Source organism: Geotrypetes seraphini, chromosome 1 (genome assembly GCF_902459505.1).
Source record: "Geotrypetes seraphini chromosome 1, aGeoSer1.1, whole genome shotgun sequence".
Classification (NCBI taxonomy): domain Eukaryota; kingdom Metazoa; phylum Chordata; class Amphibia; order Gymnophiona; family Dermophiidae; genus Geotrypetes; species Geotrypetes seraphini.
In genome coordinates this window covers 246,087,168-246,104,523 of record NC_047084.1, presented here as the reverse complement: position 1 = coordinate 246,104,523, position 17,356 = coordinate 246,087,168, and positions in this window count along the sequence as shown.

The following is a 17,356-nucleotide window of genomic DNA, read 5'->3' as shown; positions in this document are numbered from 1 at the left end:
GGTTGGAGATCTGGTTGTCCAGCCTTGCGGCTTGATTGGCTAGGAGGCCGTCGTGTAGTTTTGTCCTTTTTACATCCTTGATTGGGGGTGGTATGAATGGGGAGTGCGTTTTTCTATGTCTGGTAGTGGGTGCTTGGATGACGCGATTGTTCAAGTATGCGGGGCTGTCTCCGTGTAGGGTTTTAAATAATGTGCAGTAGAATTTGAATTGGATTCTTTCTTGGATTGGGAGCCAATGTGAGTTGATGAAGGCTTCAGTGATGTGGTCATGTTTTCTCAATGAGTAGATGAGTCTCAAAGCTGTGTTTTGGATTGTTTGGAGTTGTCTAATTGTGGTTGCAGGGCAAGGAAGGAGGAGGATGTTACAGTAGTCCAATATACCTAGTATTAGGGATTGTACTATGAGTTGGAATTGTGTTCTTTCAAAGAATTTTCGGACTTGTCTTAGATTTCTCATGATTGCGAATGATTTCTGAATTGTTTTATTTATTTGCGGTTGCATAGTGCAGCATCTGTCTATGGTCATGCCAAGCAGTTTTATGGTGGTTTGGATGGGGTACTTGATTGCATCAAAATAATGTAATATAATCTGGCTTGATAGAAGTGTCTTTTGAAAGGAGCTTTATTTGTTGAAAAACTCCTTTCCCTATTTTCTTGTATACAACCAGTATTAGTTTAATTTTGGAAATATGCATGTTCAATGTCATTTTAACTTTTAACATTCAGAACACTCCATAACAACCAGCCAGAATTCTTAAACACATTTCTAATTCCTTACACCCCAGCTAGAACACAGAGATCACAATCACAAAATTTCTTAACGGTTCCATCTCTCTATATTATTATGGTAGCACTACATGAACAGCAAATTTCTCTGTCACAATCCCATCTCTTTGGAACTCATTAACCCCGGAACTGCAGGATGAGCCCATGCTAGATCGTTTCAAAGGAAAACTAAAAATGTTTCTTTTTAAAGATGCATTCAACCTCTAATGCACTTACCTTATGAAACATTATCTTCATTTCTGCTTTGGTTATCAGATGGGATCCCCCTTCCTTTTGTATTTCCCCTATATGGCTCTCTTTCCTATTTTATAATGTACTTATTTACCTTAATCCTATCATTCCAGTAGGTTCAGTATGTTTTAATGTATGTTACCCTATTTTATTATCTTTATTATGTACAAACTTCTTAGAAGACTGATAGGTAGTCTAACAAATTTTCATTAAACTTGAAACTTGATTTTAGATAGGTTGTAGATGTGTGAATCTCAACATGCTAGTGAAAATGTTCAGAATATGGGACATATTCTACAAAACCATAGCTACATGTGTATTGTGACAAGGAAGCCCCTGTCACGGGTTCAAAACCTGCTTTAAACCCTGCCACTAAAGAAAATGTGCCTATTCCTAAGCCAAGGAAACTGCCCATTAATCCTGATCCCAGTGCTAAGATCAGACAGGCAGGGCAGAACAGAGATGGGACGGCAGAAAAAAACAGAATACCTGTTCCAAGTCACTATAATCCCTTTTATAAATCATCTGTTAATTCTCTAGCTAAACCTCTGGTCAGGCAATCTGACACAGTAGAGCAGGAATGAAAGTTATACAGCAGAATAAATCAAGGCCACAGGCAATCAGGCACCTGGCCACAGGCCACAGGCAATCAGGAACCTGGAGGGAAGGACATTCCTCACAGAACAGGGAACTGAAGGCTAGGAGTTCTATCTTACTGCCTTCTGCTAAGAAACTCCCTATCTCACATCATTGCCATGCTGACAAAACTTTGCTTTCCAAGCAGAGGCTAATTAGAAGGGAAAAACTCCATGAGCAGGGTTGACCAAATGCTGCTTCAGAGGATAGCTTGTACCCAGCTTCAGAGAGTGAGGAGTCCCTTATGGAAATAGAGGGATATGTCTGTGAGGGGGATGAAATGGACTGCAGCCCTGAAACCTTTAGACTATATATCTGAATGCAGCATGAGTCAGTAAGGTATTGTGTGGGGGAAGGGAATGAAAGTTTGTTCTATAACAATGGTCTAAAGTACTTAAAAGAAACATTTCTGTCCTTATGTGGGACTGTATAATGGATGAGTGTTTGATGTGTGAAGGTGAAGATTGGTTAGCAACAGAAATTAAACCAGAATCCCTGTATGCAAGTGAGTGGGGGATGGGTAATGCTAACTAACCTTAAAGGGAGAAATAAAGCCCGGAGTGGATTCAGTGACCTGACATTGCACATCCCTGATAGTGGGAACTTTTGGGAGGGGAATCTTAGACCAGTGGTTCCCAACCCTGTCCTGGAGGAACACCAGGCCAATTGGGTTTTCAGGCTAGCCCTAATGAATATGCATGAAGCAAATTTGCATGCCTATCACTTCCATCATATGCAAATCTCTCTCATGCATATTCATTAGGGCTAGCCTGAAAACCCGATTGGCCTGGTGTTCCTCCAGGATAGGGTTGGGAATCACTGTCTTAGACCATTAAAACAAGGGTGGATGGTTCCCAGCCCACTGCCCAGAAATAAGAAGGGTATTTATAATTCAGGTAGTCAGGTGGGGAGAACTTCCTGAAGAGACAATGGGCTCAATACAATAATTGTGCCAAGCCTCAAAAGGCGTGGAGCTAAAGCCCAGGGCTGGCTGGTCCAAATGGGCTCTTGTATATATGTTCTTGAAACCAGAATGCTGCCCAGAACTGTGCAAAGCAGGGCGGTCGAACTGTGAGAAAGAAACCCGGATTAAAAAGGGACTTGTTTTGGATTTTTCTTTTTTCTGATTGATACAAAAAGTGGCTGTTGAAAAGGATTCAGGTCCCAATTCCTGCCCCATACTTTCTCTGTCTCTGTCATATGTAAGTCAGGTACCTGGGGACACATCTTAAAGACCAGAAACCATCTTTCAAATATGTCCGTCTTTTATTATGAGTTTCACATATTTATACGAATCAGGTTTGCCAGCATGTGTCAGCATGTGACGTAAATACAAACCATATATGGAAGGTCACATGAAACTTTAAACACATCAGCATTTTTCCTATCTGGAGATTGAAGTCCAAAGAGGGTCAGAAAAAGCCTTAACCAGCAGAGCTTCTTAACTAAATCTGTCTGTAAATACGGCTTAACAAAACAATTGAATTCACTTCACATTATCTCTGTTTAAACATTACCTGTCCTTGTACCATCTTCAAAGAAGGGAAAGATAAACAGGGCCTACCTTTGCATCTTTAAACAACATATGCCTAAGGACACTTACTAAAGTTCTGATACGTGTCCCTTCAAATCCCCTCTTACGTCATGTAAATGACGTCATAAATACACAGCATGAGCTGGAAGGGAGTGATACTCTAGATATGTCTCTCAAGGAGGGGTCTTTTTAGGAGCTGTAATACGAATAACACAGTACATGAGCAGTCAAGACAAGAGTGCAAATAATAAGAGATTATGCATTCAACTAAAGTGCTGATCCCAAGAATTAGATAAATCAGAGTTACATTTGAACTCAGCAAAGAGGTCTGCTAATTTCTGAATGTCCATAGGAGGACCTATATTGTCAGAAAGAAAAGTACAACAGCATAAAATACTGAGGAGAATTTAACAGAATTCTCAGCTAAAATCATATCTAGGGCCATATGATTTTGAGAACCATCTGAGAAGTGGAGCCTAATTAATCAGTAATACCTTGCAAGGCGTCCCTAGAATAGTTCACAAAGCGTTGCTGATTATAATAATTTTAACTAATCCAATCAACATTCTTATTAATAGTAATAAAGGGAATAAGGAACTCAAACCCAGCCTTAACCTGAGCTCGGGCCTTAAATTCATCTGGGACCCCTCTTGGGACCCCTATAGCATCTATGTATACATGTGATCAGATTTATATCAAGACAAATAAAAGGAAAAACCATGTGAATAGGAAGGATGCCTTTCAGAAAGAATATGCAGAAGCATAGTAACCTTAACTAAAGTGCACTGGCCTATCCACTGGCTGGGTAGCTTAACAGGGAGCCAAAAGTCTCCATAAAGCCAGTAAATATCAAATCTGATGCAGCAACAATGGGGCATACCTATGAGCCAAGACAGAACAATAACCTGGGGGTAAATTACCTACAAAACTACTCTGTGTCAGATTAGAAACATGGCATGTGTAATTGCCCTTATAGATGGTAACGGCAATATCAAGCTTTTGCTGTCCTGGCAACAAAGGGTATTTAGAACACTGCAGTGCACAAAGGGGATAGGTAAAATTAGAGGAGATATTGGTAAATAACCCAAAAAAGCATGGTTGGATACCAGGAGGGAGGTCCAGAGGTACGGTTCCTAGATGGGGTCTAGCTTGAGCACATATGTAACAATTACTCTTATTATGTTGATCAGCAGTGAATTTCATCCATTCTAACCAAAGGTTACGTTCTGAAAACCCTACCTCAACAGCCACAATATCTTCAAAAGTGGGATTGGCAATAGCCATCATGTCAGTAAGTTTATTGAATGTAGGGGCCAGTGGGTTAGTATTTTTTGGGGCCCCCACAAAATGGCGGGAGAGGATGAGTGGAGGTAGATAGATCCCGTAAGAAAACTGATGGGTCGGATAGCTAGACCCACCCTTAAACCACATGTCCATAATGTACATACCTTCATCAGTAGGTCTAGGGTTGTCAATAGTAAGAGAAAGCTTAATAATTTGTGCAGGAACACTTTTCCTATAACAGTGTCCAACCTTATGAAAGGTCATACAAGTAAGCAGTGATTTACCATTTTGGTCCACTGTTTTTCAGGGTATTTTCTAGTTTATAAGCCCAGTCAGTATTAATATTCCACCCTACCACTCCCCAGAATGCACACTTAACCCCCAACGTGAGTCAGTAACATATACATATATGTCCTTAGTTTTAGGAATCTCTGAGGACCAATAGCACAGCCTTGGGATATCAATTGATGAACAGTCCACAATGTCACAATACTCAAAGGAGAAGGTGGCAACTTGCACACTGCTGGAATTATACCAAAGGGTAGCATCGGTCTTTTCTGGATTCCAATTGAAGGACAGCCTTTGCGAGGGAGTAGTCCAGCTTGATATCGTGTTCGCAAAGAGGTGTAGGGGGTGCTGTTTACAGCAGGAGTGTCATTTACAGATGGGTATGGGCAGAAAGTGTCGTGGACCCAGAACACATCATCCCTGTAGACCCAGTTAGAAATGATCCATACAGGGAGAAAAACTAGCAGCAGCGGTGCCAGTAAGAGAATGATAAAGTTGGTAGAATGCTGCAATGAGATCATCATGTTGTTCCACTGGAGGAGGTGAAATCTGCGCAGGGAAGACTTGCTTCTGGGGTTTTAGGTTAACCCTCTTCAAGCGACTTGCGTGGATCCAAACAGGAAACTCCTCAGTGAGTGCAGCGGGCCTGGGCACAGCGATCACAGTAGTGGGAAGGCCAAAGGGGAAATCCGTCTGCTTCCGATCCTTGGAAAGCTGCTGGATAATCACCAGGCTGGAAAAAATGGGTAGGAATCTGTGGAGAGAAAGGAGAAGTGCAAGACACGTTTCTTTGAACAAGCCCTAATATTTCAATTAGCTTTTAGACGTATTCCTCCTGTATCAAGGGAAAATCTACCCATGGGGCAGAGAAAGGTCATCCCGTGAGAATCTCAAAGGGAGAGCAGCCAGATGTCTGTGCATACAGAAAGAGATACTTGAAAAGAGATGCTTGAAAAGCATTCCAAATATCATTCAGCAGCTGTACTCCAATGTGATCCAAATAAGAGATAGAAAACAAGAGAAACCATGTTGCCTGTACTGAATGTGGCAACATGCAACAATACCAATTCATTCACTTAGCATAGCCATGGCAAAAGAGAGACAATACTCACTTAAGGTTCTTAATTGAACAATCCAAAAGGATATGTTTTTGTGTGCTGCATATAACTTATTATGCACCTCAGAGAGACCATACTGATGTACTGAATGTATTCAGAAATGTATGGATCATATGTAGGGAACACCACGAAATAAACGCTGCATAAAATAAAGCTTTTTCTTATAACCCCTAACTAAACTATATTCAGAATATAAAAGCTATAAGTAAAAGAACATTGCGCAGTTAGGCTAGTAAGAAGTGGAAAAAGAGTTCTAGAAGTGGCCAATGTTATGTATCCTGGGGTACCCACTAAACTAAAACAAGTAGACATGACACAGACAAAACATAAAGTTTGTAAGCGTGGAGCTATTACTCCATCTGTCAAGTGTGCAGGGCTGAATTTAACTCTGCAAATAAACACATTGATATAAAAAAAACCAAAACTACAAATAATGTATATCATAACCATCTCATATTTGAAAAAAGGCATAAAGCTAATGTCTCTTTGGAGCGTCTCTATCTCTGCAGTGATAAAGAGGACCCATGGAAAACATTAGAAATATCTGTGCCAAAACGGATCTGGGATGGCTATGTATAAATCCGGAAAAAACATTTTAAATTAGCAACATCCTAATTTCAGCTAAAACAATAGAAAGGAATTGTATTTTCCAATTTATTTTCAATTCACAACCGTGCCAGTTGTAATTATTGAGCTATATATATCTGTATCAAGGAGCAAAAGGTCAAGAATGAAAATATCACTAGCAAGAAGTTAAAATGTCGAGCGAGCACTACGATAACCAATACCATGATATTGGGCAATGAATAAGGAAGAGCTAGCAGCTGGTATCCAGGGTTTCCCCTCTTTGCACCAAAGTCCGTCCAAAAGGGCGGCTTTGGGCACCTGCCAAACGCCAGGCATCAAATTCAGAGGAAACTGTGAAAAAAGAGAGGAAGAGAATCCTGTTCACCCGTGAGACCCAAAAGCCCATTTAAAAGAAGGGCTTGAACATCGTGAAGAGTGTGAAGGGTAATGAGGTGACCAAGGGTCAAAGAAGTAACCATCTCTACCACCATAGCACAAGCAGCCAGGGCTTTCTTGAACAGGAGTGACTATAAAAAATAGGCAACAGAGCGTAACTTACCGCCATGTTCTCCCTTCATGGTGTTACAATAGTCCCAAACAAAGAGATAAAACATGTGGGCATAAGCAGGAAAACCCAGACTTGAGCTAGAAACCAAAGCACATCTTAAATGTCCAGCATTTCATAAGTCCATCTGATAAGAGCAGTCATTTCAGAAACCAGGGTCTGTCTCAAATCTGGTCATAGAAGGAACAAGCAGAGATCCATTGGCGGCAGTGACCAATCATAGCAAGAAAAGTAAGCATGTCTTTCTTGGTAGCTGGGCGGGGCAGACCCAGAATAGCAGCAATGCAGAAAGTGCAGATTTTCCTCTGACCATGAGACAGGACAAAACCCAGGTATTTCACTTCAGATGTACACCAGTGCAGTTTATTTCATGACACCTTGTGACCACACACAGACAACCATTATAAAAGGTACAAACTATCAGCCTGACAGGTCTCCTGAATTATGGAACACAAAAAGTTGTACAAAATGAGAATAGGACCATGAGGGGCAGTGCATGACTTGTAGAATAGCCCGAAGGACATTCCACACTAGGTATACTGTTGCTTAAAGGTGAAGGCAGCCTCACCAAAGGGACTAAAAATAAAACATTCTTTAGGACAATGACAGAAAAAAAAATCATTGGCTGCCGGTGGAATGGTGGAAGAAACATAAGTGCAATGAGAATTACCAAAACATTAACAGCCCGAAAATCTAGGACGAAACGAGAAATGCCATCAGCTTTGACAACAAGAGCGATGGGCGTATTATAAGAAGAGATGGTGGTTTTGATAATGCCGGAGAAAAGTCAAGAGACAAGCAGTGGAATCTCACCTTACTGCTTTATAAAACCAAGAATGAGTAACTTCAAAGAAGCACTATAGGGGGTCAGTGGAAGCCCAAACAGAGAAGTCTGGGGGAAGGGACAAAAACATTCATGCACAGACCCTGATAATGAAAGCAAAGAACAGATTAGCTTTTGCTCTGCACAAGAAAGAAAACCTTTAAAACGGAATTTTTTCTTTTTCTTGTTTCTTTTTTTTTTATGATCCAGCACAGAACACAAAGAAAGCAGCCGGTAGAAAAAACGCACAAAATTAGTCAGGATCAAAAGGAAGACAAGAAATAGTGCTTGTGTACAAACTACAAGGGAAAGATTTTAGACTGATTCAAACAGCGCTTTCACTTCATTCCACATAACAGCATGTCCTACCTCAGTATTAAACATTGGTGACACAGAAAGATGGGAGCTGAAGGAAAAATGTCATACACACACACATCCGTACAAGTCTCATTTGTCTAGGAGTAAGTGCCTTTATGACTCATTACAAAACCCAATATAACAATGCAAAAATATTCGCTTATCTTACCTTATAAGCGAGGTACAGTAATAAGAGACAATAAAATCTTATACTCTATAAAAGTTTTAACCTTACAAATGACAGAGTGGGCAGGGGGGTTCTATAAATAATTTCATTCTTTCCGAAAGAATGGCAGCTGCTTATATTTATGAGGGGCGCTTACCGAAAGTACCCCGAGATTTTTCCCAAAAAAACTCCATAATAGAACCCAAAGCTTGAACTTAAAATAAAGGGTGGGTACAGGTCACCACTACCCAGTGAGTATTAAAGAACAGAAAAAATTCAGAAATACTCACAAAATATTGGTGATATCATCTGCCCATTGCGGACGTGCCCCCAACTGAAAAGGATTCAGGTCCCAATTCCTGCCCCATACTTTCTCTGTCTCTGTCATATGTAAGTCAGGTACCTGGGGACACATCTTAAAGACCAGAAACCATCTTTCAAATATGTCCGTCTTTTATTATGAGTTTCACATATTTATACGAATCAGGTTTGCCAGCATGTGTCAGCATGTGACGTAAATACAAACCATATATGGAAGGTCACATGAAACTTTAAACACATCAGCATTTTTCCTATCTGGAGATTGAAGTCCAAAGAGGGTCAGAAAAAGCCTTAACCAGCAGAGCTTCTTAACTAAATCTGTCTGTAAATACGGCTTAACAAAACAATTGAATTCACTTCACATTATCTCTGTTTAAACATTACCTGTCCTTGTACCATCTTCAAAGAAGGGAAAGATAAACAGGGCCTACCTTTGCATCTTTAAACAACATATGCCTAAGGACACTTACTAAAGTTCTGATACGTGTCCCTTCAGCTGTAAGGCAGGGGTCTCAAAGTCCCTCCTTGAGGGCCGCAATCCAGTCGGGTTTTCAGGATTTCCCCAATGAATATATATGAGATCTATGTGCATGCACTGATTTAAATGCATATTCATTGGGGGAAATCCTAAAAACCCGACTGGATTGCGGCCCTCAAGGAGGGACTTTGAGATCCCTGCTGTAAGGAGAACTTTTGTTTGAGATAAATCTCCTCCAAGCACCATCAGCTGGTGTGGCTGTATAAAAACCAATGCAAACTGAACTCGATAATAAAACTTGCAACTGGAAATTATTGGTGGAAAGGTTTTTTTTTGCTGTGCTTATTCCAGAGTTGTCCTCCAAAGGGCGCTAATACTTGCGTCTGGGGCGGGAGCTGGGTTGCCAGCGCTAGGCTTACTCCTGGCCCCGTCACAGTATGCACCAAGTAAAATATCTGCACCCGCTGGGAAAAACATAGAACTGGAAAAAAACATAGAGGAGACACAAGTGGATATTAGCAAAATACTGCAACGGTAAGCATGTAAATATTGATAGGTCATAAAGGGGATGTAGACATATTCATATTTTACCCTTACACATGCATTACCCACTGGCCGCAAGGCATCCTACCCATGAAGGATGCTTGTGTAGCATAGCAACATAGAAAAATGAAGGTAGATAAGACCATATGGCCTATCTACTCTGCCTAGCCATTTACTATCCCCCTCCTCTCTGAAATCTGTTAAGCACTATGCCAAGTGGCATATGCACAGTTTTTCATGACCTTGCCTAGGGCAGCCATAAAGTGCTGTATGGAGTTATTAGCACATGGTACAGACCTTGCAATATGTACAGTACAGTGCCCATTATTACTTATTTATTTATTTTAAAATACTTTTATTCCGCAAATTACAAATATCTCTGCGGATTATGCCCAAGATGGAGGCCAGGCAGGATTGCAATTTCTATGAGAAGGAAGGCGACCTTCTGGCACATCTAGTGGAGCATAATGATGAATGCCTCTTCAGTGAGGGGAGGTGTAGGGTCCCAAAGGCAGCAACAGATCAGGGAGAAGATATGGAAGAACCTGGGAAGAGAAGGGCCTACATTACCACCATGCCCCATACCCACCCCACCTATGTAATACCCTGCCAGCCTCACACATCTAGCAATATGTTGACAGTACATCTGCACAGTTGTAGTCCTCTGGGGTTGCAACACATTGTCAGGGTAGTCAGTACAGTTTCACAGTGCACACATGCAGCACTGTGCAACTGCTATGTGCACAGTGACAACCATGGACACAAAGGTGCCATGCATACAGGGTGATGGCACCAACCAGGACCATCTCTGATCAGCCCTCAACCACTGTAAAGGCCATCTTGCTACACTTCCATGATCCTCCCCATCCAACTTAGTTACAGTGTTGCTGCCACAAGTGTTTCAGTCATGGTTTGCACACTTCAGGGCGCATCATCCCTAATGCACATTGGCCTGGCCCAACTCTCATCTACCAACCTCATAAGCCTGTGGGATACCCCAATTGTCAGTCTGGCCTTTAATCATGGTCATTTTTTATTTCTATTCCCCATCCATATTGGGGTATTTTTCCTTAAGTGTCTTCCTGTCCTATTATAAAAATGTATTTCTTCCCCCTTTCCTCTCAGATCATGTAAATTGTTTTTAAATTTGTGTTAATGTATTGTGAGTTGTTTTTTTTTAATTTGTTAATTCCCTTTTATTCCTTGTTAGGATTTGGATAGGTGATTTATCAAATTGTAATAAAAACTTGAGATCTTGATATTGTGCTAGGGGATGCTGTGCACAGAAATCTCCATGTACACTAGAATAATGCATATCCCATCTCCTTCCTACCTTAGAGAATTTTGGGGATCACTAGAGATATGAAGGTTCCCAAGAGCTGGTTCCATGCCATCTGTAGGACCAGCCTCTTCCTGCTGCTGCATGTTAGGCATCATCTGCAATAGTGGACAGGTATGTCTCTTTAAAACACATATCACTGCTGCCTTTGGAGGCTAAACCAAACCTCCTGGGTTCATCTCATGCAGCTGCTCCATCTACATCCTGTCTGTGACATGTTAGATAGCAATCAAGTCATCTCCCTCTCCCAGGGACCACCATTGCCCAAACATAACATCATTTGCATAGCCACATCAGGAGGAAACAACCATACAGGAGATGATGGCAACATCTCACAGAAGCTCTGCACTACCACATGGCAGAGAATGACCCCTTGTGGCATACACTTCATAAAAAGCCAGCCTACATGCGACATCCATTCCTGTATCCAATTGGACATGGCACTTAACAGGCTTTGAATATGTAACTATGCACATGTAAAGGGAGGAGGGGGAGAAGAGATGCCTTGGCACGTAATGCTTTTGGAGAAAACACTCTGTCATGCATATGGAATCGCACTGTAGCTGTTGGAAGTGCACAGCTGGCCTTTTCACTTACAACTGAGCATGAGTGAGAGGGAGACCAAAGAGGTTTTGTGACATTCTCTCCCAGTGGTCTGTGTTATTGCTGCTCTGAGCTAGGGTCTAACACACAGACATCTGTGGTTGTGGTGGCATTTGTTTGTGTGTTAGTATGTGTACTTCTTACCTGCGAGCCAGCGGCCAGTGATTTCTCCACTCTCAAAACAATCATGTAGTCCTGAGTGCACGAGAAGTGGAGTCCTCGGTTTCTGATTCTAGGGGGTTATAAATTGTAAATTTTGGTGTAAAATTTTCAAGCTAATTAAATGCTTTAGAAAGTACTAAAAATCTGTTTTTTTGTGTCATTAAACTAAGGGGGTTAGTTACTAATATGAGTTAAGAGAATATTGTTTGATTTTTGCCCCCTAGTGTACATTAAATAGCAAAACTGTACATTTTTTTTACTATGATATTTGTTAGTTTAAGATACTACTTCAAGCTACTTAATAATGAGATGCAAAGTATACAGACAGACAAACAGCGGAGATGTGCCAGAAAAACAGGTGTGTTGACTATTTTCACAAAATCTGCTTTATTCATTCAATGACTTGACATGTACATGTTTTGGCTCAAATAGCCTGCATCAGGAGTCTTTTGAATGATACTTCACACTTTGTAATTTATTTATTTTTTCTCAATAATTTTTATTGGTATTTAAAGAAAAGTCATACATATGTAATCACATGTATGAAAATAACCCCCAAAAACCCACTAAAACAAACAACATTAACATCAAATTAGCGATTAAAATTGTTAATGGTAATTGATACTTTCATAAATACATCAGAAAGGATGTACACCTTTATCAGACAAATCATTATGGTTTAACAGGCGTGTGGCTATAAGATTCCAATGGCTCCCATATTTTAGTAAATTTTTATAGAACTTTGAATTTCTCTGCATCAGGAGTCTTAGGAGTCTTTGGGTATCAAATAGTCTCAAATGGTCTAAAGCAAAACGAACAAACCGTTGCTCCGAATCTGTAACACCACAAAATAACGCAGCCTGATGCAGGCCGGGTGGCCGAAACATGATCATGTCGAGTCGTTGAGTTGCTTTGGATATATGAGCTATTTTGGATTAATAAAGACCATTGGATTTATCAGATGAGTTGAAAGACACTTTTTTGTGCACCAATCTGATTGGACATTTCCACTTTGCTCTTGCCTAAGTACCTTGTTAGCCAGCTCCAGCGCCAACTCCAGACTCCGTCCCTTCTATGCTGCTGCACCATATGCCTGGAACAGACTGCTTGAGTCATTATATCAGGCTCTGTCTCTAGCAGTATTCAAATCCAATAAAAAGCACTCTTCTTCGAGGTTGCTTTCAACTCCTGACTCCCACTCACCATAAGATATCTTTGTCCATCCTATAATTCTCTCTGCAATAAACTCCTCGATTGTAATCTTTTCTGATCAGGGACTATCTATTGCATGTTAAATGTACAGCGTTGTGTACACCTTTCAGCACTATAGAAATGATAAATAGTAGTAATAATATATATAATCTGAAGAAATCTGGGTAATTCCTTTACTGTGGGAACACTAACCTGATTTACAGCATTACTACTGGTTAGTAACTCCCATGATAAGCTAAGCTGTGGTAAAATTCCTTGGAAACTGCCCTCCCAACACCACCACCACGCCCCTAGATTTTAAGAACATTTTAAGTAGATTATATATTTTCATATGCTTTTTCTCTATGCCTCTCATCATCCCCCACATACTCTCTCAAGACCCCACCATCACCCCCACCCCACCCCCTGCAGTCTCCTGGCATAGTCTCCCTCCTCCTCCGCTCTCTCACCACAGCCTGTTCTCTCATTGTTGCTAAAGCATCACCTTTCCTTCAGCTCTGCCTGAAGAATTAATGAGTGTGAGTTGCTCTGAAATCTAATATTCTTGCTGCTAAGTAATCCAGGAAACTACTGTAAATGGGGATGGTTCACCAAAAATTTAAGGGACTCACCAATTCTAAGACTTTACCATTAAAGGGGAGAAAAGAAAGACTCAATATTTTTTTTTTAATTAGCTACAAAGAATAAACCAAGACACTCAAAGCTGCTCTAACTGGATCCTGTCCCTTCTTACAATTAACATTTTAACTGTGTCATTAACTATGTTAAACCTAATAATTATTTCCTGATTAATTCTTTTTATTTAAGACAAGTGGTTTAATTCTAAGATGAAGGCTATATCTGTGCTGAACGACACTATAGATATGCAGAGTTTCTTGTGCAATAAGATGCTGAAGAAAATACTACACATCAGACATTACGGAGCCACAGTGAGCTCATGTACCCTAGCAAGTCACAATGCAGCTGCAGGCAATCTTGTGTCCTGGTGGCAAACATAACAAATTGCATGCCATGCTGAGTCTCTGTGGTTGTATTTCTTACTGTTCCCTCTCCCACCTCCTCCTTTTCCTCCTCTTTTCTTATGGCACTCAAATGATGGCCAATTCGACTTTTGTGGAAATAATAGGACACTGCTTTATCGATGCATGCTTAACAGCCATTGTAACAGATTGTTTAATGTTTAGTGCAAGCTTCTATACCGCACAGTGGTTTACACAAGCTTCTATAATGGTGTTACAATACAGAGTTTGCATTCTAAATGATTTTCAATACAGACACAATTATTCCATAATTAATCATCCTATGTGTAAGCACACATTTATACCATAATCAATCATCATACTTATATACACATATAATGTTATTAGTATCATGTATTGTGTTCTTACTAAACCCTGGGTTCATATTATATACTGTGTTCCTACTGCATTCTACTTATAAGATAAAGTAAAAACACATCCACCGTAATTAAAATTAAAATGAACTCAACACCTTGAAGCAGCACATCGCAGTTATTCTTCTGCACCGATAGGTACGCTACTTAGTGGAGCTTTTGGCGATTCCGCCCACTGATGGAAACTGTGGCCAAAGCCAATGTTTCTCGTCACTCTCTGCAGCCACGGAGAGGCCTGTCCTGTAAGCAGTCAGCTGGTGCCAGCACCTCTCCTCTTATCCTCCATCTCGCGGCAGACTAGTATGCCACGACACACAGTTTGCAATACACTGCATTAGGGATTTGCGTTTGTTAATACATATTCTGTTGATTAGTGCACCTTAGGGTTTTATTCACTAAAGTGTGATAAGTTTATGCACTTGCTGGCTTTAAAAGGCTTACTGTATATCCAATACTGTTCTATCAGTTCAAAAACAAAGTTTCAAGTTTATTTAAAATTTCTTATACCGCCTAATAAAGCCTTCTAGGTGGTGTACAAAAATGCCAAAACCCTGCGCCAAGTTAATTTGCAATATAAACAAAGACAAATCGGGGGCAATGACAATTTTTTATAGACATTGACGAATGGGAACGAAAGGGAAGAAGGGTTGGAACTACAATTGATAGAGAAACATTCAAGGAAAAAAAACAAAGGGAAGGGAAAATGAAGGTAAAAGCCTTTCCTGAATCTAAGTCACCCTTAAAAGGGCAGTTTAAGTTACAAAGGCATCAAGGAATAAAAATGTCTTTATCTTTGCCTTAAAATTGGCAAGACTTGTTATTTCACGTAATTTCACTGTTCCAAAGAGAGGGGGCACTAACGGAGAAAATTGTAGCCCTCATTATACTGATATAGTTCAGCGAGGGAATAGTAAGAAGGTTGTGAGCTGTGGACCTTAACATCCTAGTTTGATTATACGGAATAAGTGGAGCTGTCATAGGCCCCCTGACTTTGGCCAGAGGTTAGAGCTCTTCAGCTTGAAAAATAGATGTCGACATGTTGATCTCACGCACATTTGTGATGGCATCGTGTCAACATCTGAGCCTATTTCTATGCCAGTAGGGGGTTACTGACGGAGGAGAGGTGCAGGGAGAGGAGGAGAGACACTGTCACATATTGGTTTCTGCCCAAACGTGGGGGGCCTTTCCCCCTTAAGGAGTGTCCAAAAATATTTCTACTAGCAGATAGGGTCAGGGTGGTCTTACTGGCAGGAGGATCAGCCCTTGGGCAGGGACATGATTTGTGTGCTGGGGGGAATCATTACATATCATTGAAATGAAAAAAAGTCAAGAAAAGTGTGGAATAATTTGTCAATTTCATGGTTCCACATCATTCTCGTCGTGGTTGGGCTGAGAACTTTTCAGCGGCCCCTTGTAAAATGCTACTCATTGTAAACCATTCCAATTTGATTAGTATATCAAGGCCATAAGCATACGAGTGTGCTGGAAGCCCACAAAGACTTCTACATGGGCTATAGTTTTCACACGCTCTTTTTATTTGGGTACATAAGCATTTGCCCAGGTAAAGTCTTTTGAAAATTGTCCTTTAAATATACTGTGTTCGACTGCTTCTTTTTATAAGATGATGGGTAGTGTGGATAAAAGAAACAGATGGCAGGCATGCCTGGAGAGAATGGCGGATTTAGACATGCATTCATGCAATAAACCAATTTTATATAGTAATACAATAAAAGCATGAGATGCACATCCTTTACCTAATGCTTTTCACAAGCTGTGTGTACATTTAAAAAAATATACACATCCAGGGTGGGAGGGAGGGGTTTGTACTGGAATTGTTTTGGGGAATTTTTCAATAGTTTCTTGTGGGTATTTACTTTCTTCATTAATAGGTGGGAGGGTGGGGGAAAATAATTGCTTATTACTATATGTAAGTTTATTGTGCTTTTCTTGTAATATATGTACTGTACATTAATTATTTGTATGCACAATTGTAGTTGGAAAATTTAATAAAGATATATATAAAAAAAACATAATGCAATCTTGTAAACCATGATTATTTTCCTACCCAATGCCAAAACATCTAAGAAGAGAATTACAATATGTTTCAGCATTCTCCTTCCAACCAGATTTGTTTCTATTGTAAAACAAATAAATAAGTAAAATAAAAATAAAATGTGATTGACTAGAAAGAGAAAGTAGAACATGCAGAAAACAATGTAGCAAACAGCTTTAAATGCTGGTCAGACATTAAAGGATACTTTCCCTGAAGTATTGGTAGACATATTGCTATTTTGGGTGAATACAATATATAGAACCTCAAAAAATGCAAGGTGACTACTGTACAGTTAATGTGTATTCTATCTAAGATGAGAAATCCTGTGAATACTCATAATACTGTAGTGGAAAAACAAGCTGTGCCCCCAGGCAGACTCTTTGCTCACTCTTCTTTTTTTCTGTAACGGTTCTTCTATTTTAATGAGTACACATATTTGAACTCCTAGCGCATAAGTCATTTCCTTGATCTGCGAACAACCCTTCTTAAGTTACACTGCTCAACTTTCTGTAGTCTAAGGAAGAAGTATTGAGTCCACTCATAGGTGAGGGGAAATTAGTTAAGGAATTGCAAAAGCACATCATGCTTTCAAGCAAATATATATATATATATATATTATACACACACACACATACACACACTGGTATATAGTGAGGATTTTTCAAATGTGGCCTACAAAATTCTTTATGCCTTTATTTAATACATCCTTGTTTTTCTTTCCATTTTAATTCACAGCATGCCTGAGTTTCTCTTTTGGGAGCTGGCATCCATCCTTGCAATAACATTTCTTCAGCTAACATCTGATGCTTCCATGCAACTGTTGCATCTTGCCTATTTGCATGCTCTGAATTTATACTTTTACTTAGATTTTCTTCTTGCTTCCGAGACATTTCCAGT